At 42.7% G+C, this 23889-nt stretch overlaps 1 protein-coding gene across 4 annotated transcripts in view; it reads left to right on the top strand.

The window, feature by feature from the left end:
* TSPAN4 (tetraspanin 4) overlaps positions 1-23889 on the top strand; it is a 2988612-nt gene that overhangs the window by 1162794 nt on the left and 1801929 nt on the right. Inside the window, exon 1 of one of the 4 annotated variants that reach the window (XM_078682792.1) lies at positions 15966-16007. The exons of the other annotated variants lie outside the window; for them this stretch is intronic. The gene's annotated coding sequence lies outside the window, so the exon portion shown is untranslated. Of the gene's footprint in view, positions 1-15965; positions 16008-23889 lie in introns of those variants that run through there. 4 annotated transcript variants of the gene reach the window in all.

The following is a 23889-nucleotide window of genomic DNA, read 5'->3' as shown; positions in this document are numbered from 1 at the left end:
TATGATGGTAATTCATAAGTATCACTCACTAAGGGAGAGATCCATTCAGAACTTCGAGTGTTGCGCGTGATCGTCTTAAAATCCTCCTCACTCTAACGAAAAAATATATATGGGCGAAAGTAAATTCAGCGGTTAAAATTAACCGTTTACAAAGATATACAATAATATGCCAAACCCCTTACCTATGTGTCTTAATATTCGCTCAGGAAAAAGTACTTCTGGCTTTTAATGATGCTCAGGTATTCAAAAATAAAGGTGATGTTTGTGCGCTGCCTAAAATGAAACATTGTATGAGTATCGAACGACGTTAAACGTGATACTTATCGGCGTGCATATCGCCGTGTTGTACGCGAACTTACCCAAACAAAACTGAGTTCAAGGTACGGCGTCTACCTTTCTGTGCCTCCACGTATGCTACAAAGTGAAGGGAGAGAAACGAAGTAATCGAAACTCATGCTATTGGGTGCGTTTCTTGATATTTTAAGTAGTGATGCAAATTAAATACCTGAGATTTCTCCGCGCTGAGTATTCAAACGCCGGTGCCTCCCATGTGACGACTTCCGGTGTATACATCCGGTTTAAGCCGCGAGTTGCTTTTTAAGAGACCCTAATCCTGAAGCGTTTTTTTAACTTTATGCATGCTTCATGAAAGTCGTGAACAACAGGATTTTTACGTTAGGAAGTGCCAGGTTTTTAATGATAATCAAACACTTCGTAAAATTAAGTATGTATATGTTGAGAAAGTGGAGGATCGCATAACTCCCTTCGGTGTTGTTTCTCTACTCAGTTAATGTGGTTAATGAATTCAGTGAGGAGAAAGTTAACGGGGTGCCAATTCTGTGCAAAGTAAAACCATGCATGATTGGTGAAATCAAGATATTAGCTCGGTACCTTTTAATAAAAAATGAAGCAAACCCAACGCGTTCTATTTCTTTAGACATCATTTTTTGAAAACCACACGCTATTCATATACACAATGCAATTTTTCAAATTTTTAGTGTTGCATGTTCATATATGAACATCTCATGTTCATGACTAGAATTGATTATTTAAAGAAAGCACAATAATTCATATTGGTCATTGAGACCTCCCGGACTCATGGTACCCAAGTGTTTTATCCAAAAAGTTTCTCTTCTGGATAGCAAGGTGTTGTGATCTCTGCCTTTGGTAGGTTCAATATTTCAAGGACTGTAAATCTAAGTTGCGGGATGTTATGTGAGGCATGTTTCCAATGCGCAGCTAAACTTGAAGATGTATATTGGTTACGAATTGTACTTTTGTGCTCTATAATTCTTGTCTTTATCTTTCTGGATGTTCTTCCAACATATGTTAGCCCACAAGGACAGCGAATTGCGTAGATTACACCTGTAGTATTACAGTCTGCACTGTGTTTCAATCAAATGTTTTGTCCAGTCTTAGGATGCGCAAATGTATCTCTCACTATCACGTTCCCACATTGTCCACAATTATAGCACTTGTTCATTCCTTTGTATCTGGTTTTGGTGGGTCTTTGTTTATGTGTTAACAACTCTCTCAAGTTTTTGGGACGTGTGTGAGCAAAAATGGGGGTATCTGTGAATAAATTGACAAAATCTGGTTCATTTGCTATAATGTCCCATCATTGTTTGATGATTCCCTTAATCTTTGATGCTTGTGTCGATTGTTTCATGATGAACACCATGCGTTCTTTTTGTGGTTTATGTTGTTTCTGCAACAAAGTTGACCTATCCAGTAATGCTACCTTTGTTTCTGCTCGATCTAATACTTCGTCTGGATATCCTCATTGTTTATATCGCTGTATTTGATCCTTGATTAAATTATCACAATGTTGTGGATCCGATGAGATCCTTTTAATACGTATGAGTTGGGATGTTGGTAGGTGATCTTTCAATGTTTTTGGGTGAGCACTGGTATAATGTAGTGCATTGTTCACATCTGTCCCTTTTGGAAACATCGTGGTTGCTAATCCTTGAGATGTTTTGTAAATTTCGATGTCTAGAAACTGTATTCGGTCTCTTTGGATGTTGTGGGTGAATTTTATCATGGGATTCTTTAAATTGATCTCCAATATTTCTTCCTCTAATTCTGCTCTGCTCCCATTAAAGATGATCAAAATGTCATCTATAAATCTGAGAAACAAAAGTGTATGTCTTTTCCATTTGGGGTTCTTCAATATGTGTGTGTCCTCAAATTGCGCCATGAAAGTGTTTGCGTATGAGGGCGCCCCCGGGAATCCCATGGTTGTCCCCTTTCTCTGCAGAAAATATTTATTTTTCCAGACAAAGTAACTGTGGTACAACGAGAAATGTTACAATTCAAGTAATAGTACCCCTAGATCCTGATCAATTTCTGAGTGTAGTATTCTCCATTCCATAGCTTCCATTCCTTCCATGTGGGCGATGGACGTATACAATGCTACTACGTCTATAGTACCCAAAATAGTTTCATCATGCACTGCATGGTTGACAGCTGATAATTTGGAGATGCAATCAGTGGTATCTTTAATGTATGGAATCCAGGATTGTACCAAAGGTTGCATATGGTGGTCGATAAAACGTCCAATTGGTTCATGAATCGATCCACATCCTGCCACGATGGGACGAAATGGAGGGTTGGTGAGGTGTTTGTGAATTTTTGGTAACATATATATGTGAGGTATCTGTGGATTGTTTGGTGATAAGTATTTCTTAGTGTTAAGAATAATGAGTCCCTTTTCTGCCGCTCTCAATATGATTTCTCCCAAGAGTTTACAAAATTGATCTGTTGGGTCTTCATCCAAGCAAATGTACGTGTTCGTATTATTTATGTGCTCCTCATCTTTCTCCTCATAGAAAGTGGTATTCATCATAACCAGGGCGCCGCCCTTGTCAGCTGGTTGGAAAGTTATATCTGAATCTTGTCTGAGATCGTTTAGAATCCTTTTTTCTTTATCAGAGAGGCTTGTTGATCTTGGTTTTTCATAAGATATTTTCTCTAAATCCTTTTTAACCAATATTTCAAAATTGTCCAGTGTCTTATGAGAAGTGGGGGACATGAATTTACTTTTGGGTTTAAAAATTTCCTGTGTGGATGTTTTTCCATCTTGTTCAATTGTTGAAAAAAAACATTTCAAGTGAAGCTTTCTCAAAAATTTGAACAGAGCTATTTCGGTCTCTAATCCATTTGAGACATATGTTGGCACAAATGATGTTCCTTTGTTTAATATGTTAATTTCTTCTGTGGTTAATACTCTTGAGGAGATATTTACTACTAGGTCACCCGTTTGACTATGTGTTGTGGTCTTCCGCTCTCTGTTGCTTTTTTTACGTTTTTTCCCCTCCTAGTTCGTCTCTTCTTTGTTCCATTGGTTTGTCTGGTGGTAAATTGGAAGTGGGGCCTTCCGCTAAAAAAGACGGCTTTGCTGTTCTTGTTGAACTTTCTTCTACAGTTGATCCACTTGCTTGTCCCACGTTCAGTGGTGCTGGAGGTCTCTGTAATGTAAGATCTTCATCCCCTACTACACTTTCTTCCGACGATGTTTGTCTAGGATTGTTGGCGAAAAATCTTTTTTGACGGTAGGCCTCCGCCCACGTATGGACCTCATCCAACTTATAGTCTATGGTGTCCCTACGAAATTTTCTGATCTTTCGCTCATGTACTTCTTTTGCGTGAATATCTAGCTTGTGGTTGATATCCTCCAAAATCTTTCCCCAATCTTCTTCCGGTATTGTTCTTGACAATTCCTCTGTGAGTTTGAAAATGTCCTCCTTAAGATCTTCAAGAATATGAGATAATTCTTCTTTGATAAGTAAAATGAGGTCCAACGAACACTTATTTAAGATTGCATACCATTTATTCAAGAAGGCTTTATTAAATTTGAAAAGCATAGGTTTCAATGCTATCCGGAGTCCTCGTGGAATTCTTTTGACTTTGTGGTATTCGATTAAAGTAGTCGCATGTAAGCGTTGATTAACTTCTCTACGCATGGTGTATTCTAGTTGTCTTAGCATTTGAGTTGTAGTGCCAGTTGAGGTACTGAAGGTTCTGACTTCCTTAACTTTCTCCACACTGAATTCATTAAGCACATTAACTGAGTAGGGAAACAACACAGCAGGGAGTTATGCGATCCTCCACTTTCTCAACATATACATACTTAATTTTATGAAGTGTTTGATTATCATTAAAAACCTGGGACTTCCTAACGTAAAAATCCTGTTGTTCACGACTTTCATGAAGCATGCATAAAGTTAAAAAAACGCTTCAGGATTAGGGTCTCTTTAAAAGCAACTCGCGGCTTAAACCGGATGTATACACCGGAAGTCGTCACATGGGAGGCACCGGCGTTTGAATACTCAGTGCGGAGAAATCTCAGGTATTTAATTTGCATCACTACTTAAAATATCAAGAAACGCACCCAATAGCATGAGTTTCGATTACTTCGTTTTTCTCCCTTCACTTTGCAGCACACGTGGAGGCACAGAAAGGTAGACGCCGTAGCTTGAACTCAGTTTCGTTTGGGTAAGTTCGCGTACAACACGGCGATATGCACGCCGATAAGTATCACGTTTAACATCGTTCGATACTCATACAATGTTTCATTTTAGGCCGCGCACGAACATCAACTTTATTTTTGAATACCTGAGCATCATTAAAAGCCAGAAGTACTTTTTCCTGAGCGAATATTAAGACACATAGGTAAGGGGTTTGGTATATTATTGTATATCTTTGTAAACGGTTAATTTTAACCGCTGAATTTACTTTCGCCCATATATATTTTTTCGTTAGAGTGAGGAGGATTTTAAGACGATCACGCGCAACACTCGAAGTTCTGAATGGATCTCTCCCTTAGTGAGTGATACTTATAAATTACCATCATACAGATATCCACGACAAAAATTATTGCATGTTCACCTAAGGGTCCAAACAGACTCATATTGCAACCTAATACACGCAATTTAGAAATTTAATTTGTTTGTCTGGACATATTCTGGATCAGTGCTCAGACTTAATGGAAGTGCCAGTTCTCATTGAATTTATGTATATTTCCCATCAATTATTCAATGTTATTGGATGTATTAATTGCAATGTATGGGTGTGTATTGTAATTTATGGTTGGTAATGGCATGATTAACTTTCAAGTGCATTACACATGTCTTAGATATTTATGTTTCACATTTACGGTGCCAGAATTGAGGAACTTCAAGTAAAGAAGATATCGACTAATTAACCCCTGACGAAGGGTTCACTCAGAACCCGAAATGCATTGGGTTTTTTAATGTTTTGGTTTACATAATTTTACATGATTGTAATGTAAATGATTTACTTTGATATGCGAAGTATGTTTCAAAAACTTTAAATTGAGTGAAAACACAATTCATAATACATGAATTTCAGGAACTCATTTTGAATATTTGTTGTTCATTTACTTTATTACCAAATATTGGAGAATGTTTTTTAGAATGTGGTATAAAATAGAAACACTTAATTGAAACCCTAGGGAGCGTGGGTTGAGTACCCTGCAGACCTGGATGTTTCCAGGTCTTGACAGAGAAGTTATGCTGCCCCCCACATCCTCTGGAGGACAGTTGAGAGATGGAACCGCTGGGGGGTGGGAAGGGCCTGGAGGGTATCCTAATCTGTGCACTGGCAGTGCAGGTGGGTAACCTGCAAAAGGAGGAGACCCCTAACACACAAGTGTCCTGCATGTGGCTAGGAAGGTGTGGGACATGGGGAGTGGAGAAAGAGGGGTACCTAGCCTTAGGCATCCTGAGGGTGCTGCTGAGAAGACCATGGCCTCAGGAGAAGTGCCAGGTGCCCAGACAGGAGACAGGTCCTGTGTGGGAAGAGAAATCAGTAATAATAAATCTCCACAATGATTGCAAAGTTTAGAGGCCAGGAGGCCTGAAATATATGACCCCAGTGGATAACGCTGAGCTACAACGAGAACCAGAGGAAATAAAGGAAGAATCTTAGTCTTCCTGAGGGGCTAGCTAAGATCAAGCTTGCATTGCATACTCCTTCATTTGCAATAAGCTGACCGTGGGAGCTCAATCACCCCAACGACGAAAGTGTGAGAGAGTTGCCAGAGGGGAGCATGTGCTTCCTTCTTCTGATGTTTCTAAACGTCCCCAGGGCAGACTAGTGAGGAAGATGACTTGTGGGGGGGGGGGGGGGGGGGTAGTGGACATGGACACCCTCTCTTTTTTTATTTAGAATTTTTCCCAGGGGTCCCCAACTCATCGGGGACTGGTGCAGAAAATAACAAGTGCTGCCCCACTCTGAGGATGAAGGACCTTGGCAGTCTCCAGTGAAAGATTCAAGGCATATGTGAGCACCAGTGTGATTCTTCATTCTGCTTCTGGGACCGCCAAGGTCCCAGGAGTACAGTGGTGTTGACTGTGCTCATGTGTGGGGCAATGGGAAGAGTGGGACATTGAGGAGGCCCCTAGTCACTACTGCACCAAGGGAGTGGCTGACGACCCCGCACTCTCATACACAGAGTTGTGTTAACCTTGCAGAGAAATTACCAGGCCATTTTGGTTTGGGCTTCTGTGAAGCCCTAAAAACCTTGGTGTGCTGGGTGCCCCACAAGAGTTGCAGGGGCACCAAAACTATATATATAAAAAAGGCACCAGATACCACACTTTTTAAAAATGAAACAAAGCAAAGCATTTTAGTGGCAGCATCAGGATGCAGATAAAAAAAAGATCGCTAGAAGGCACTTGGCTGCCTCATTTAAATATAGAGTGTGTGGTGCAACGTAGGACAGGGGCACCACATGCCCCCAAGGAAAGCAAAGGCACCTTTTTAAGAACTTCACAGTTTCAAGCACTCTTTGAGCTGGGGCTTCCAGCTCAAAGGCTCCAAGTTGTGAGGACCCCTGATGATGGGTCTTAAGACTGATTTGCATCATGTATAAGTGGATAAGAAACACTCGTGTATACACTTTAATGAAAATTGATAAGCTTTATTGAGGACGACAACATTAAACATGGATTATTATGTACTTTGGAGGTCATGGAAATGCTTTCTTAACAATGTTAAATGTACCAGTGAGTCAATACATGTAATAATGTAGGTCACTGAAATGCTTTATTGACAATCACAAAGTTAACAGTAAGTCCTTACAAGTCTTACTGAGTGCATCATTGTAAGATGGTACCATCCTTAGTGATTTTAATTATTTTACACTTGCTTATGGTGATAAACTCATGCTTTTTATTAATGTAGTGGCATCCCGACAAAGCCAGAAGGCCTGCCTTTTGATAACTACACCCCTTATGTTGTGTCTGGGATATGTGGGGAGTATTGTAGTTTTGTGTTAAGGGCTCACTAGGGGTGCATACGGTTAACCCCTTCACTGCGGGGCTGATTCCCCCGCAGTGTTAGGGGGCGGGGGGGCGCACACAGCGCCCCGGTGCACATGACGAGCTCAGCTCATCATGAGCCATGGTGCTCATGTGCTCATGACGAGCTGAGCTCGTCACGGCCACAACCCTTTGTGTAGAACACTCAGCACAGCAGGGGAATTAGCCCCGCGTGTGAGCGTTCTAACGGTCATGACGAGCTGAGCTCGTCATGAGCATGGGAGGGGTTAAGAGAGTGTTACTGTAGATGCTTCCACCTGCTGCCATGTATATACTTGTAAATGAATGTGTAGTATTAAGTAGGGCGTACTTAAAAAAAGTACTTTTCCTTTTAATATGTAAATTCACTGACTAAACAATGATTGATTAAGTGTTTTTTTGTTATGTGCCTGGTGACAGGGATACTAGCCCACACTCCCTTATCTGTGTAGGCTTCGGACTGTTCTGCCTCACTACCATGAGAGAGTCAAATGCTACAAAGGGGTACTTTGCTCCCAGTAAACCTAAGATTGTGGACGTATTGCTTGCGAAGGACTCACATCCTTCCAGGCCTTGACTGATAATTTTTTCTACCTGGAATTTCCCCAGTGGGCTTGAGACTTTGGGGGGTGGGCTTTTAGGGATTGGCGCTCTCTCTAATAGTGCCTCTGTCACTACTTTCTTCAGCTTCCCAAGGTAAATGCACCAGGCACAGGGGGTACCATACCAAGGAGTGCTTTGGAGAGAGAGAATTTTGAATAAGTCAAAACAATATTTTCATAGCTCGACACCTGGTCATCGTCATTTGGGTGAAAAGAGACCTTTGTGCGCCGTATGGTTATGGCCCAGTAGGCAGGAGCCTTTGGAATACAAAAAGACATTACAGCTCCTTTTGAGACTTATCTTCCAGAACTGAAAGTGTTGTGTGTTGTTTGTATTGATGTTTTTGCTTTTTGTTGAGTTTTTATATAATTTGAGAATTTTGATATTGATGTATCAATATTTATTATGGGTTGGTATTATTTGAAATGTTGTCAGTTTATGTATGTAATGCAAATGTATGTTTATATGTGGGGGTCAGTATTTGTGATTTTTGATTAATGTTTGCAAAATGATTGTGATTTGATGTTCAATAAAACAGTGATCGAAGTAATTAATTTGGGCGACCACAGAGCTAAACATTTGGTTTGTAAAAAAGTCATCAGTATTGGCATTTTGTGTTCTTGCCGCAGGCACTGGGGGTGGCAGGAGGGGGCTTCCTAAGAGAGAGATAGAGGAAAGAGAGAGAGATGTCAGAGCAAGGATGAAAGGAGCTGGGATGTTTGAACATTCTCCCAGTCAGATTTTGGTATCCAGGCTGGCTCTGCATCCTCCTCAATTAATAACTCACTTTCTTACATCCCTGTCATGTATTACATATACAATACAATTTTGGGGAATCTTGTTACAAAAATGAAGTAGTAGAAAACCCCTAATTTCACAGGAGGTCGTGATATATGGAAATATTTCTCAGTTGTCTGTGAAATAGGGGTTTTATTATCAAAATGACAGCCAAAACATTCCACCCATCACTCTTTTGTAATTTTGATTGAGAAGCCCCAGTCACTCCGCACAGCTTTGATTTTGTCAGGGCTACTAGGATTGTGCAGCAGTGGAGAACCAAATTGTGCGGCATAAAAAGGCACATTATGTGGTGCAATGCAGCACATTTTGTGATATTATTACTTCATTATTTTGTCATTTCTTAACTTTTTAACACTGTCTGGGCATTAGTTTCATCTCATGAGTACCAATTTAACACCCAAATATAGCAATAAGCAAAAGAAAGTTGACCAGTCAACCTTTGTATAAGCCTTCCACTTCCCTGTATCACATGTCGCTGAGTTTTTAGTAACTTTTGAGCCGTTTGACCTAGAAATATTTTTTTTGGGGGGGGGTTTAAAATCAACAGATTATGTGGCAGATGATGGGTTATGTGGCAAATGCCAGTATCTTCAAAACACAAAAATAGTCTGTCCCCTGTAATTAATCTGGCGGCTCGACTAGAGTCCTATATTTACAAAATGCAGGGATGAGCTCACTGAGACCAGAAATCAGACCACATAGTCACAGTCACAACGTGTTAGAATTTTTTTTTATTTATTTTCTTCAATTTAGATATATCATTTCATTTCAGGAAGGTAAAGACAAACAAGTGATATTACGCAAAGAATAGTTTGATAGACACCCCACACAAGCCTACATTTCTTCAATCAAACTAAACAGCTAACACACTCATTCTGCAACCTAGCAAATTTCATACTCTCAGTCATACCCATGCATTCTTCACTTGTTCCAAACTCATCATACTTCAAGGGTCAGATGTAGCACAAATACTCTGTCCTGGAAAATCTCCCCGACACAGGATTGGAGACAAGATGGCAGAATAACAGGACAAACTACAAAACGCCAATGCGCGTTTCAGTGCAATGCCAGGTCTAGGGCCACACCTTCATCAGGGCAGTCAGAGTAGGGAAGGGGGGATGGGGACACAGCATACAATCTGCAATACTTAAAAACAGTTTCAATTTTACATACATGATCTTAATAATGACAGTTTTAACACATTTTTCGATAATTGATACAAGTTACTTAATGGCTTTGTCACAGTTCTGGTGAAAAACATTGAGCTCAAAAACCTGCATAGAAGGTTTCAAAAGATAACTATAATAGACAAATATCAACCAAACAGGGATCCCAATGGACAACAAAAGAAAAACAAGATACATACACATACATATTCACTACTCTTCCCATAGAAGGTGGAAGGAGAATGAAACAGTGGTCCCCCAGACCATCACCACTTATTTCGCACCTTAAGGACTCAAGTGCCAACCCTTCTGCTGGATCGCTAGGCAGGAAACTGATTTCAATAGCTAACAGACTGGTAGGACACAGCGGCCACCCTGGATATTTTGTTGCATCCATCAAACTAGTTTCCATCTCCCCAGGCGGACAACTTTAGAGGCGCTCAAATAATGAGCGAGACTGATACTCACTTGCAAACAAAGGAAGTTAGTATCGCGGTTTCCAAACCGGAACTAAACGTCGTATATCCCAATTCTTTTCGATGGTTAACAAAGTTAGACAGCAGCGAATGCCCGTGAAATGGTATCAAGAAGATTCTAAGGACAATAACAAGACAGAAAACAAGGCCCAGGTTCAGACGTCACAGTTAAATATCCCGAGTATACCTGAGACATGCCAAAGTTGTAAAATTCAGGCTCACTAGCGTCAATCCACTTACCAAGATTAATGTTATGTTATGTTATGTTATATTTCTTTTTGTATAGCGCGCGGCGGCTCAAAAAGAGTATCCCGGCGCTTTAGCTGCGGGACCTACAGCAAAATAACACAACACGGCAATAAAACAGAGAAGGAAAAACAAAGATACATAGGAGAAAAAAAAACAAAAAAAACAAAGACCTATAGAGTAAACAGCCAGGTCTTTAAGCCCTTCCTAAAAGCAAGTAGGCTGGTAGCGCCCCGGAGTGTCAGCGGCAGGGAGTTCCACAGCTGTGGTGCCCGCAGTCCAAAGGAACGACCTCCAATACGAGCTCTTTCCACGCGTGGCACCACAGCCAGAAGCTGTGACTCCGATCTGAGAGCACGGGCCGGATGGTAAAAGGACAGCCTCCTTTGAAGGTACTTTGCGCCCCCGGAATGAAGGGCCTTATAGGCCAGAGTCAGCGTCTTAAAGATGATGCGCTTGCGGATAGGGAGCCAATGTAAGGCCTGCAGGAGACCCGACACACTGGCTCGCCTATTTAAGCCATAAATGGCTCTTGCCGCAGCGTTCTGCGTCACCTGGAGGCGCTGTAGCAGATACTCCGGCAGGCCCAGGTAAAGGACATTGGCATAGTCCAGCCTGGACCCGATCAGAGCCTGCACAGTCAGTTTGCGATGTTCTTCCGACAAAAGGGGTAGAAACTTCCTCAGTACCTTAAGGAGACCGAAACAGGTGCCCGTCACCCCCAAAATCTGGGCTCTCATCGTCAGGCCCTTATCCATCTTGACCCCCAGATTCTTGGCAACTAGAGATGGAGAGGAAGGTGGAAACATGTTGACAGGCCACCAGCCATGCCAGTCAGGGTCCGACGTACACCCAAAGAAGAGATTAAGATAAAGTTACGTCCAAGAACGGCCACAGGCTTAAAAGATGATGGTAGAATGTACGAGGAGCACCCAGACCACGATAGCAGAGGGGGATATCCGCTCAAGAAAATCACAGGTTCACGTTAGAGAATCTGGAGTCTGCAGGAATAATCAAGAAAAAACAAGAAAAAATGAAGATGGATTTGAATCATGCCGCGGTATACTAGGGAGACCTGGAACAAGAGTGGACATTTATTAATGGGATGGTATCAACAACAAGGTGATACAAATTCAAATCACCAAGTAAAAAAAAAAAAGAAAAACAAAACCTGCTGAGAATCCTAAGCAAGCCTTGGGGAGTAAAGACAAGGCGGCGGCAGAGTTACCTGATAGGGGTCGTAGAGCTGCCGCTAGTTAAAAGAAGTTCAAGGCGGCAACATAGTACAGTCATTCCATTCCGCTCCTGTAGAAAAATGGAGAATGGAGATCTGGTCATATAAAGGAAGGAGACTAGGTTAAAGGCTGGGCGTGAGTGTTTGGTTAGGACACGATCCATGAACATAAATGGGCAGTGTCAGTGGTGGTGAGACGCGTTCAGGGTAACCAAACACGCCCCCTTCTGGAGCTCAACGCTATTTAAAATATCTCCATATGAGGTGATAGATTTAAATGCCATGAGGCCGTTAGACCAAGACCTGACGGGGCGAACCAGAGTGTACAGAGCTAGAAAGATAACAGATTACAACAATCACTATAATCTCACTGAATCGAATAACAAATATCACGGTAACCCCAGCCCCTGTCTGGTGTCCTGAAGCATCTTTTTCAAAGGGCAGGGAGACAAGGTGCATCCCACATGAAACACGCCCGCACTAACGATACCCAGTTCGTTTAAGCTCAGGGACCGGCAGCAAATAACAGTAAACGTACCTGAAAAGCCTGACGATAGGACATACAACCACCGTATTCGAGAGTGCACCGCGAAAAGGCCGGGGGCTGACCCGAAGTAAATGGCGGGAAAACCCGCGAGGTTTAAATGATAAGCGGGAGGGGATCTGATCCAATGGGGAGGCCGGGCGGGAGGAGCTCGAGACAGATAAACAAAACAAAAAATCTGCGATGAAACGTCAAGACGGGAAAAGATATATGCAAACCAGGGACCAACGAGATGTCCTAGATACGACAGGCAAAAAAGTAAAACAAAATACCCCAATATCAGACTCATAGGGGGAGAGGATATGGACGTAGCGATTCAAATGGCATCAACGGGGGATAAATGCAGGGCAGAGGCATATACTGCAAAGTAGGCTGACTCATTTCGGTTCGCAGAGGAGCAAAATAGATAGAGTCAGACCACATTCGCTCTCAACGATTACAAACACGGGACCAAGGTGCCATCTGCTGTGATCGGGAGGATGAACAATAAGGACGGTCTTACCTCCACCATGCAAACGAGCACAGGAGATCATGGGATGGAAAATGAAAACAATAGCAAAGTATAGACGGGCCGTCTATGTGGAAGAAACCTTCACAGGATCGCATTTTCCCATGGACAATGCTCATTTAAGCCCTTGTGCATTGAATTGAGAAGAAAGATCCAAAAGACTTCCCCTTTTCTTTCTAAGGGCAGTACTGTCCTTCCCTGCTATTGTGCGTATCTTCTGAAGAATAGACCATTTAAGGTCCGATTCAGTATGTTTGGCATTAATCCAATGTTGAACAAGTGGAGCCCCACTTTTCAAGTTTCTGATACTAGATTTGTGTTCGCCAATCCGATGCCGGCATTCACGCCCTGTCTCGCCCACATAGGGCAGCCTACAGGGGCATAGGATGACGTACACAACATTGGACGTGCAGCAGTTGCTCATTGAGCTCAAAATGATGGTACGGTTGTCAAACGCCAAAGTACTTCCCACCATGGCCTGTGGGCATGCTTGGCATGTTCCGCAGCGGTGGTGGCCCTCAACTGGTGGGAGACCTAAGACTCCAGTCTGTGTCATGCTTCCAGGTAACGGCAGGGCACCACGTTCTAGGTGGTTCCGTAAGTTTTTATTCCTGCGGAACACAAATAGGGGTTTAGGTATTGTCTTTTCCTGATCTCCAATATTGAGAAGATACAAAAGGGAATTAACCTCTTGTCTCAGTTTGTGATTGATGGTGGAATGTTTAGTGATACAGACCAATCGATCATGAGTCACAGGGTTACGCTCTTGGAACATACTTTCCCTGTTGAAGTATCTCGCGCGTTTAAATGAATCTCGAATAAGTCGAGAGGGTATATTCGCGTTGGGCCAAATTTATTTTAAGAATATCGGACTGCAGCAGGAATTCCTTGATTTCCGTACAGTGCCAGTATCAACGACAAAAATATCGGACCCGAAATATCGATGTTCAGAATATCTAAGTCCTATCTACAGAAAGGTAAGTACAAAAATATAGGGGAAAAAAATCCGTAACAAAAATATTGTTGTTAAAAATATTGTTTTTCAATGTTTAAAAAATAATGTAAAATAAAGTAAATAATACATATAATTAAATAAACAATTAAAATTAATTTTAAATGTTTAAAATTATAACTAATACATAGAATGTAAAAATAATTTTAACATATATATGTATAAACTATCAAATATATTCTTGCTTAATAACACTTATAAATAATTATTTTAATGACTTGTAAATTGTTAAAAAACATATTGAAAGTTACAAATACATATATATATGTATACACATACACCAATAATATAAACAAAAATATAAAACATATATATAACAAATTAAAAAAATAAAACAGTTTTAATCTTTTAAAAATACATTATACACTAATTACCTAAAACAGTAGAGAAAATATTGGATAGCGGAGGGGATAAAATTACTATTCCTACTCCAGAATGTGCAACAGTAGTAAAAGTGTTGGATAGCAGAAGGTTACAATTCACATACTTGTCAATTAAATAATTATATATGTATATTTTAAATTAATAATTAATTAATAATACATTCTTTAGAAATAATAAATTTAAATTAATAATTACTTCATTATAATTAAATTGCTTCCCACTCTATTCCCCTATAAACCCACAACGTGCTCCTAAAAAACACAATTATTTTGATTATCAATTAATCAATTAATAAAAATGTATTACCAATTAATAATTTATTAACAATAATTTAATTATCAATACCAACAAATAAAAAATATTAATTACTTTATTAAAATTAAATTACTTCCTACCCTATTCCCTCTATAAACCCACAATCCGCTCCTAAAAAAATAACACAAATAATATAGTTATAAATTAATCAATTAATAATTAATTAACAATACATTAATTATCAACACCAATGAATAAAAATTAATATTTACTTCATCAAAATTACATTTCTTCCCACCCTATTCCCCTATAAACCCACAACCACCTTCCTAAAAAAATAACACAATTAATATAATTATCAATTATCAATTAACCAATTAATAAAAATCCATTCCCAATTAATAATCAATTAGCAATAAATTAATTATCAAAACCAATAAATAAAATTAATAATTACTTTATTATAATTAAATTACTTATCACTCTATTCCCCTTAAAAACAATTACTATATTTACCAATCTATTATTAATAATTAACTACCAATTAATAGCTAATTAATTATTAATTAATTAACACAATTAACCATATAAAATATATAAATATTAATAAATAAAATATATTAGTTAATTAAAATTACATTACTTCCCACCCTATTCCCCTAGAAATCCACAACCGGCTACGGAACTAAAACACAAAATTTACTTTAAAAATAATTGATAACTTCTACAAATGTAATACATAGATAAAAAAATAAATACAATACTTAAACAAAAATATAGAATACAAAAATAAATAACAGTAATATAAACATCGATATTATTAACAACAATATTTTTACAAACGATATTACTGTCTTCGATATTATTAAACAACTAGATATTTCATACCTTTCTGTTGATATTCTGGTCCACGATATTCTTCCTTTTGATATTTTTGTAACTCGATATTAAAAACTCGATATTACTGTAGGTCGGAAAAAAACTCGATTTTATGTCAGTTTACCGAACTGACTTGCTTGTGTGCCTATGTAATAAGTGTTGTATCACTAATTCAGAGGTGCTCATGAGAATGGACATCAGACAGGCGGAGGCGGCTTTAGCCTTTTTCCCCTGTCCCCTGGCCCCCCTACCCTCTACTACCCCCCTCCCCCCCCTCCCCCCCCCACACACACACACAACTTAGTAAGAAAGACGTACACCATGCGCTTCCTCCCTGGACGCCTGACCCATGTGAAGCTTTCTTCGTTTAGCGAAGTGTGTGTGCGGCCCCGGGTTAGAATAACCCGGTATTGTAGGCAGGTTAGCTGTCTGCTACTGTGCTACGAAAATAACCTACGTTCTTTCTCACATTTTCCAGTTTGAAAATACTTGCAATAGTCATTGTCTTACATTTTGATTTTTTTGTGGACAGGTTGTCGTCCAGGGACAGCATCAAAAAGCACAGACATTGCTGGTAAGACGCGCCGCAGCTTGAACACCAGGTTGTACGAGTAGTGGGTGTCACTCCTTCAGCTTTGGAAAAAAAGAACAAATATTCAACTGCAGACACCCACGGGCAAAATTGAGAAAGTGGGGGGGCGCGGCGGCATGACAGAATGACTCCGCTTCACTTGATTGAGCATAGGCGCCAGGGGTACAAAGCAGAACAGACGTGTTTGTCTCAATCCTGCCGGCCCACTGCGGGCTTTATTCAAAGACTGTGCACCGGGAAAATAGCAGCGCAAGTGTGGCTTTCAATTCTAGCCGCCAGGCAACGCTTTGTGCATTCAGAACACTCAGAGCGAGGCAGGCAAGTAAACCTGGAGCCCGCTCTGCTTGAAATGCAGGGGCAGCTTTCCTTGCTGGTGCCGTGAAGTCACGAAAGGCATTCTATCTTGTTGCCCTTAGCAACACAAACAAGGTGTAGAAGCATCCTTTAATCTTATTTAATTTTGTCACGGAATGATTCCTCGTCAATCTTGTAGGCAAGGTGGGCTGTCTATAAATCTACATGTGATGATACATTAGAAATCCCAACTCATCAAGTCGATACCTTGTGTGAGCTTGGGCATACTTCTTGATCATATTCAGCTGATGTACGTCTGCTATTTACTGATAACACATAGAGAGTGCTGCCTTTCGTTGTTCTTGCCAACTTACTACCAGGACTTTGTCTGGTCTTTACAAAATATTACCACGTATACATATGAGTCTCACTGTTTGAAAATGTCAGTCCTCCAGATTATGGTTAGGCCCCAGTGGAGGCAGGCATGGCTTGCGTGTGTGTGTTTGTGTGTGTGGGGAGGGGGGGGGGGGGGGGCGGGGGGCAGGTGGAGGGGGCGTGCGGGTTCAAGGGGTGAATAAAGAAAATAATAATAATAGACTTACCTTGAGGCTGGGTCCCACATCTCTGCTCCTGCTCTGCTGTCTCTGACTGGAGGAACAGGAAGCAGGCAGTCAGGCTCCCTCCCCTAAGCCAATCACAACGCTGCAATTTTGCGTTGTAATGGGTCTGAACGCCGTCACAAGGCACTCAACTAGGGGCTGGAGGGGTGGGCATGTTCTCCATGTAGGCTGTAATGCAGTCTGCATGGAGAACGGGGAAAGTGCACATGACTGGTTAGGGCAGCCGAGCGGGCCGACCAAACAGTCACTTAGGATTGGGCACACCACTCCTCCCTGTTCCAAAGGCAGAGCAGCCCCGCCCACACGCCTGCCCGCAAAGCTGCAGGGAAGAAGCATATAATGGTAATAACTTTAATTTATTATCATTTTATGTTTCTACTTGGCACTGCTTAAAAGCAGCGGGGAGATGCTACCCTGCCATAACAGAGGAGCCGCCACTGGTAGGCCCAATATATATTTCTAATTGCATTTTTTACGATCCTCCACTGTCAGCCAATGTGTCTTGCCTCTTGAGGCAAATCAAGTCTGGGCTGCCTTGCGCCTCAAGTCCAAGCTGCCTCACGCCTCAAGTCCAAGCTGCCTCACGCCTCAAGTCCAAGCTGCTTGTGTCTCAAGCCCAAGCTGCATCACATCTGAAGCTTGCACTGCCTCGCGTTTCAAGTCCACGCTCCCTCGCATCTCAAGTCTGCGCTGTCTCGCGACTCAAGTCTGGGCTGCCTTGAACCTCATGTCTAAGCTGCCTCGAGCCTCAAGTCTGGGCTGCCTTGCTACTCAAGTCTACTCTGCCTCGCATCGCAAGTTCAAGCTGCTTCGCGTCTGAAGTCCAAGCTGCATCACATCTGAAGCTTGCACTGCCTCGCGTTTCAAGTCCACGCTCCCTCGCATCTCAAGTCTGTGCTGTCTCGCGACTCAAGTCTGGGCTGCCTTGAACCTCATATCTAAGCTGCCTCGAGCCTCAAGTCTGGGCTGCCTTGCTACTCAAGTCTACTCTGCCTCGCATCTCAAGTTCAAGCTGCTTTGCGTCTCAAGTCCAAGCTGCCGCGCGTCAGAAGCTTGCACTTCCTCGCGTTTCAAGTCCACGCTCCCTCGCATCTCAAGTCTGCGCTGTCTCGCGACTCAAGTCTGGGCTGCCTTGAACCTCATGTCTAAGCTGCCTCGAGCCTCAAGTCTGGGCTGCCTTGCTCCTCAAGTCTACTCTGCCTCGCATCTCAAGTTCAAGCTGCTTCGTGTCTCAAGTCCAAGCTGCCTCGCGTCAGAAGCTTGCTCTGCCTAGCGTTTTAAGTCCACGCTCCCTCGCATCTCAAGTCTGCGCTGTCTCGCGACTCAAGTCTGGGCTGCCTTGCTCCTCAAGTCTACTCTGCCTCGCATCTCAAGTTCAAGCTGCTTTGCGTCTCAAGTCCAAGCTGCCTCGCGTCAGAAGCTTGCACTGCCTCGCGTTTCAAGTCCACGCTCCCTCGCATCTCAAGTCTGCGCTGTCTCGCGACTCAAGTCTGGGCTGCCTTGAACCTCATGTCTAAGCTGCCTCGAGCCTCAAGTCTGGGCTGCCTTGCTACTCAAGTCTACTCTGCCTCGCATCTCAAGTTCAAGCTGCTTCGCGTCTCAAGTCCAAGCTGCATCACATCTGAAGCTTGCACTGCCTCGCGTTTCAAGTCCACGCTCCCTCGCATCTCAAGTCTGTGCTGTCTCGCGACTCAAGTCTGGGCTGCCTTGATCCTCATGTCTAAGCTGCCTCGAGCCTCAAGTCTGGGCTGCCTTGCTCCTCAAGTCTACTCTGCCTCGCATCTCAAGTTCAAGCTGCTTCGTGTCTCAAGTCCAAGCTGCCTTGCGTCAGAAGCTTGCTCTGCCTTGCGTTTTAAGTCCACGCTCCCTCGCATCTCAAGTCTGCGCTGTCTCGCGACTCAAGTCTAGGCTGCCTTGAACCTCATGTCTAAGCTGCCTCGAGCCTCAAGTCTGGGCTGCCTTCCTCCTCAAGTCTACTCTGCCTCGCATCTCAAGTTCAAGCTGCTTTGCGTCTCAAGTCCAAGCAGCCTCGCGTCAGAAGCTTGCACTGCCTCGCGTTTCAAGTCCACGCTCCCTCGCATCTCAAGTCTGCGCTGTCTCGCGACTCAAGTCTGGGCTGCCTTGAACCTCATGTCTAAGCTGCCTCGAGCCTCAAGTCTGGGCTGCCTTGCTACTCAAGTCTACTCTGCCTCGCATCTCAAGTTCAAGCTGTTTCGCGTCTCAAATCCAAGCTGCCTCGCGTCAGAAGCTTGCACTGCCTCGCGTTTCAAGTCCACGCTCCCTCGCATTTCAAGTCTGCGCTGTCTCGCGACTCAAGTCTGGGCTGCCTTGAACCTCATGTCTAAGCTGCCTCGAGCCTCAAGTCAGGGCTGCCTTGCTCCTCAAGTCTACTCTGCCTCGCATCTCAAGTTCAAGCTGCTTCGCGTCTCAAGTCCAAGCTGCATCACATCTGAAGCTTGCACTGCCTCGCGTTTCAAGTCCACGCTCCCTCGCATCTCAAGTCTGTGCTGTCTCGCGACTCAAGTCTGGGCTGCCTTGAACCTCATGTCTAAGCTGCCTCGAGCCTCATGTCTGGGCTGCCTTGCTACTCAAGTCTACTCTGCCTTGCATCTCAAGTTCAAGCTGCTTTGCGTCTCAAGTCCAAGCTGCCTTGCGTCAGAAGCTTGCACTGCCTCGCGTTTCAAGTCCACGCTCCCTCGCATCTCAAGTCTGCGCTGTCTCGCGACTCAAGTCTGGGCTGCCTTGAACCTCATGTCTAAGCTGCCTCGAGCCTCAAGTCTGGGCTGCCTTGCTCCTCAAGTCTACTCTGCCTCGCATCTCAAGTTCAAGCTGCTTCGCGTCTCAAGTCCAAGCTGCATCACATCTGAAGCTTGCACTGCCTCGCGTTTCAAGTCCACGCTCCCTCGCATCTCAAGTCTGCGCTGTCTCGCGACTCAAGCCTGGGCTGCCTTGAACCTCATGTCTAAGCTGCCTCGAGCCTCAAGTCTGGGCTGCCTTGCTCCTCAAGTCTACTCTGCCTCGCATCTCAAGTTCAAGCTGCTTTGCGTCTCAAGTCTAAGCTGCCTCGCGTCAGAAGCTTGCTCTGCCTTGCGTTTTAAGTGCATACTGCCTCATATATCTGCCTCAAATCTCAAGACAGGCCTGGTCCTTGCTTGAAACCTGGGCCAGAACCTCATAAAACCTGAGCATTGCAGTGATAATTTCCAAACTGCAAAGATGTATACGTTGTGAGACATACACATATTACATACCTGCAGAGTTCTGAAAACAGACTGAGACAGGAGTTGACCCGCAGACTGGCTTGTATGTGCAGCTTAGGGGTGTACAGTCACTCATCATTTAGAGAAGCTCTAGACTACACAGTAGCTGGAGACAGCAGAGCCGCAATAAGCCTCTCTGAACTGATAACCTCAGGCCCTGTCCCATGGGTAGAGATTCCTATTTTGCAGCTATATCGTTGCCAGAGAACAGGAATCCCTTCAGGAGTCGGAGAAAAACCTGTGCTTTCCCATTAAAGGAACTTTTTTCTGTAGGCCTGGGCGGAATTTCAATTACGCTTGCGTAATTTAGGTGATTCCGCATTACTATTTGATGCAGAATTACCGATAATAAGGGTATTACTCTTCCTCGCGTAAACAAGAGAAACCTGGGGGAAAAAATGCTAAAAAGAGCACATTTAGTGAGCGTTGTTAATGTTTGCTATTTGTGTTCGTAGATGTTTCTTTGTGCATAAAGCATCCTCCTGAAAATAACAATAAATGTTTGTAATAGGTTTTAGGAAAATCCTACCCCAAGAACACATTTAGCAATGAAACCATGAAACCGCTGGGTATGCGAGCGCTGAATAAATATTTTTAAATTCAAATAAATTCATGAGCAGCCACTCTCGCTTGCGATTTGTGTTAGGGTGCATCTAGTATTATTTTTTACTGCAAATTGTATCCCTGTGGCCATTTTGGACACTAAAGGGCAATTTTTCACTAAGACATAGCGCTTAATGCAGATTTACTCTTCTTGCATAATTCAGGCGTAATCTTGCAAATCTTTTAGGTAATTCTGCGTGATTACTCTACAATGAACTACACTTATAACACTGACCCCCACTTTTAAGGAGCTGGCGCAGAGATAACACCTGGGCCCTGAAGCTCTGGAAATTCCTATTTCCTTTTGGCTATTATAGATGGCAATGAGTTGGATGGCAAAAGCTCTACAAATAGACAACATATGGAACAGACTGGACTCCATCTCCTTTTTAATGAGGCATCGCAAACTCTTAGATGTACTTTCTGGGCACTGATATCTGTGAAGTTTGGGAAGTATACAGAGGGCACATGTAGGTTGAGTGCTCTGGCCAAACTCTGGTTTCTACATGTTTTTCTAATTGTTTACCACTGATGGTGTGGTGTGGTTTGCAGGATGGGGCCATACATTGCATGGGGTATGAGGGGAGCTGCTACTTTTATTTTTTGCATGCTAACGAACAATATTTTGAAGGCACTCGATACCCTGCTTTTAAAAAAATCTATTTATTTAAGATGTAATGAAACTTTTTATATTGGTTAGGATATGTGTCGATGTAAATGATCAAGTTATTGATCAAATAAATAAATAAATGAATAACAATATTTTTTACTGTTTTCGTATCGAAATTTGATTGCAATAAAAATTCTTCTTCACTACAGAGTGTAGAGTCGGGGATCATTCACTAGTTTTGATTGTGAATACTTTGGAATTATTAAAGAATAGATGTTTGCATGTGCATGGTACATGTTGCAAATTTTTACAACATGTTATCGAATTACAAATTCACTCTTGTGCACGTCACAAAACACATGCATTGGGGATTGAGTAAAAATCACTATCTTTGTGAATTCTCGATAGTTTCTGTGCATGATATATAGTTGGGATAGTAATCAGATCTATTCTTGTAAATATAACTGCCCATGCTTTTTTATCTTCTTTACTTGAGTGCATTTTTTGAAAGTATTGACCCCTGACCTTTGCAGGTGGACGAGGCTTACAAATATGACCTACCCCATGTATTCTGCAAAAACTTTAGGATTTGTCTCCCTAGACCTGACACTACTGTAAGCCTCCTGTCCTGACCTGGTCAGGGCCCTGGGCTGCCACAGAGACATGTCAAATTATTAATAACTCCCCCCACATATCGCATTAATGTTTCTATATTTCTGCTCGCCCCACAGCAGAGTGAGCAGTTATGAAAACTGCAGTAGAATAAAACCAGGAGTCTGTGAACATTTTGACTTTACTCACAAAGCTTTGTAAGGCAATGTATCAGCAAAGAGACTCAAAGTTGCCTGACTCAGACCAATTGGTCCATTGATTTTCCTGGTATTATATGCCCCGTGGGCAAGGTAGCCTGTAGAAGGGGATAGGGCTGAGTTCCTTCCTACCAATTTACTGTGAAACTTTTGGCCGATGGACCTTGGTTACCTGCAGAGAATTGTAGAGGGGAGAAATAACTCATTCAAGCAGACAACAATTTTTGAGAACCATGACTCTGAAGAACCACAGACTCTGAAATCCAAGTTAGTGGGGTTATTACAAAGCCAAGAACAACTGAATGTACAAGCTCCTCATGGGGAGTTTTTAGAAGTACATAGGAACTAATACAAATCCAAACCTACGAGCTAGTATTATACGATGAATCATGAACAGAATGACAATTGCTAATAGCAGAACGCAGGCAATGATTGCCCCCACGTCAAGATCGGACTTCATCTGTGACTGCTGAATAGAAAGGATCAATCTGTCCCTGCACTACCACTACCATGGTCACATCCCTACTTAGCATTCCCCAGGCAAGATTAGAAAAAGGTGTCAGCTCATGAAGACTTCCTAAGAAGTACACTCACGTTGCATGGGTCAAGTAGCCAACGCTACGGAGCTCGTTCTAAGAGGCTCCTTCGCTCTCCTTCGATCTCCTCAACTCCTCTCCTGACTCGGGGCACTGTCCCTAATACAAAGCACAAAGATGTAGAACATGCCCAATTTAAACCCTTCTCATAGGTGATTTTCCATTTGGGGTCGACTTCCAGCTCCTGGCTCGATGACCTTGATTCCCAAGCCTCCCTCAGTGAGAAAGAGCACTGTCTCCCAATTATCAGCGTTCCTTACACATGGTATCACCTCCTCCCCAAGCCTAGCTCCTAAAACAAAAGGTGTTATTCTAACTAATTAAAGACGACTTTCTCCACCTGTAACTGAAACTTGAGAACAGAACAAATTCAAAATGCACATGAAATTTACTAGCAAGCCTTGCCTGAGAGTCTCCAGGAAAAATACATTTCAGGACTACAGAAATCGGACAACATAAGAGTAAAAAACATAGGCCCCTCAAATACACACATTGGTGAACATTTTATTTGGGCCTTTCTCTCCACCACGCCCCCAGCTACCCCCTGAGGCTGCACCGTATGTGGTGGTGCTCACGGGTGTCCCTCCACTGACCAGTGCCCGAGATGAAACCTTCCCCGAGCTAAAAAACAAGGTCATTTATTGGCTAAACAGACACCGACCCCTCATGGGTCGTGGCCAGCGTCAGATCATCTTCGCACGTAGGGTCAATTGGTTGGGGACTAGACCAAAAGATATTGAGGGAGACTGCATCATTGTCAACTCTAGGGACCCAGTGGCTGTAGAGCATTTGCTGGGGTGTGGCGGACCAGCTTCTCCAGGCTCGATAAACACCAGTCACTTGGGGTATTTGTACTCCCAGAACCAGGCCCCGGCCTTGATGGAACATCTTTTACCCTCACATGGTTACACCTTTTCTGAGTACAACATCCCAGTGGCCAACAGATTTAGGCCTCTGAGCAGTGTGGATTGACTACCATTGGGTGGCCCCATTGAAGTTCTATCTACATGGGCACTCTTGGAGGTGGGAGGCCAAAGCGAGGTACCAGGGATTACTACCCAGACTATCATCC

Source organism: Lissotriton helveticus, chromosome 3_1 (assembly GCF_964261635.1).
Source record: "Lissotriton helveticus chromosome 3_1, aLisHel1.1, whole genome shotgun sequence".
NCBI classification, from domain to species: domain Eukaryota; kingdom Metazoa; phylum Chordata; class Amphibia; order Caudata; family Salamandridae; genus Lissotriton; species Lissotriton helveticus.
Note: the sequence above shows the minus strand (reverse complement) of the source record. Positions and strands in the feature narration are given on the sequence as shown.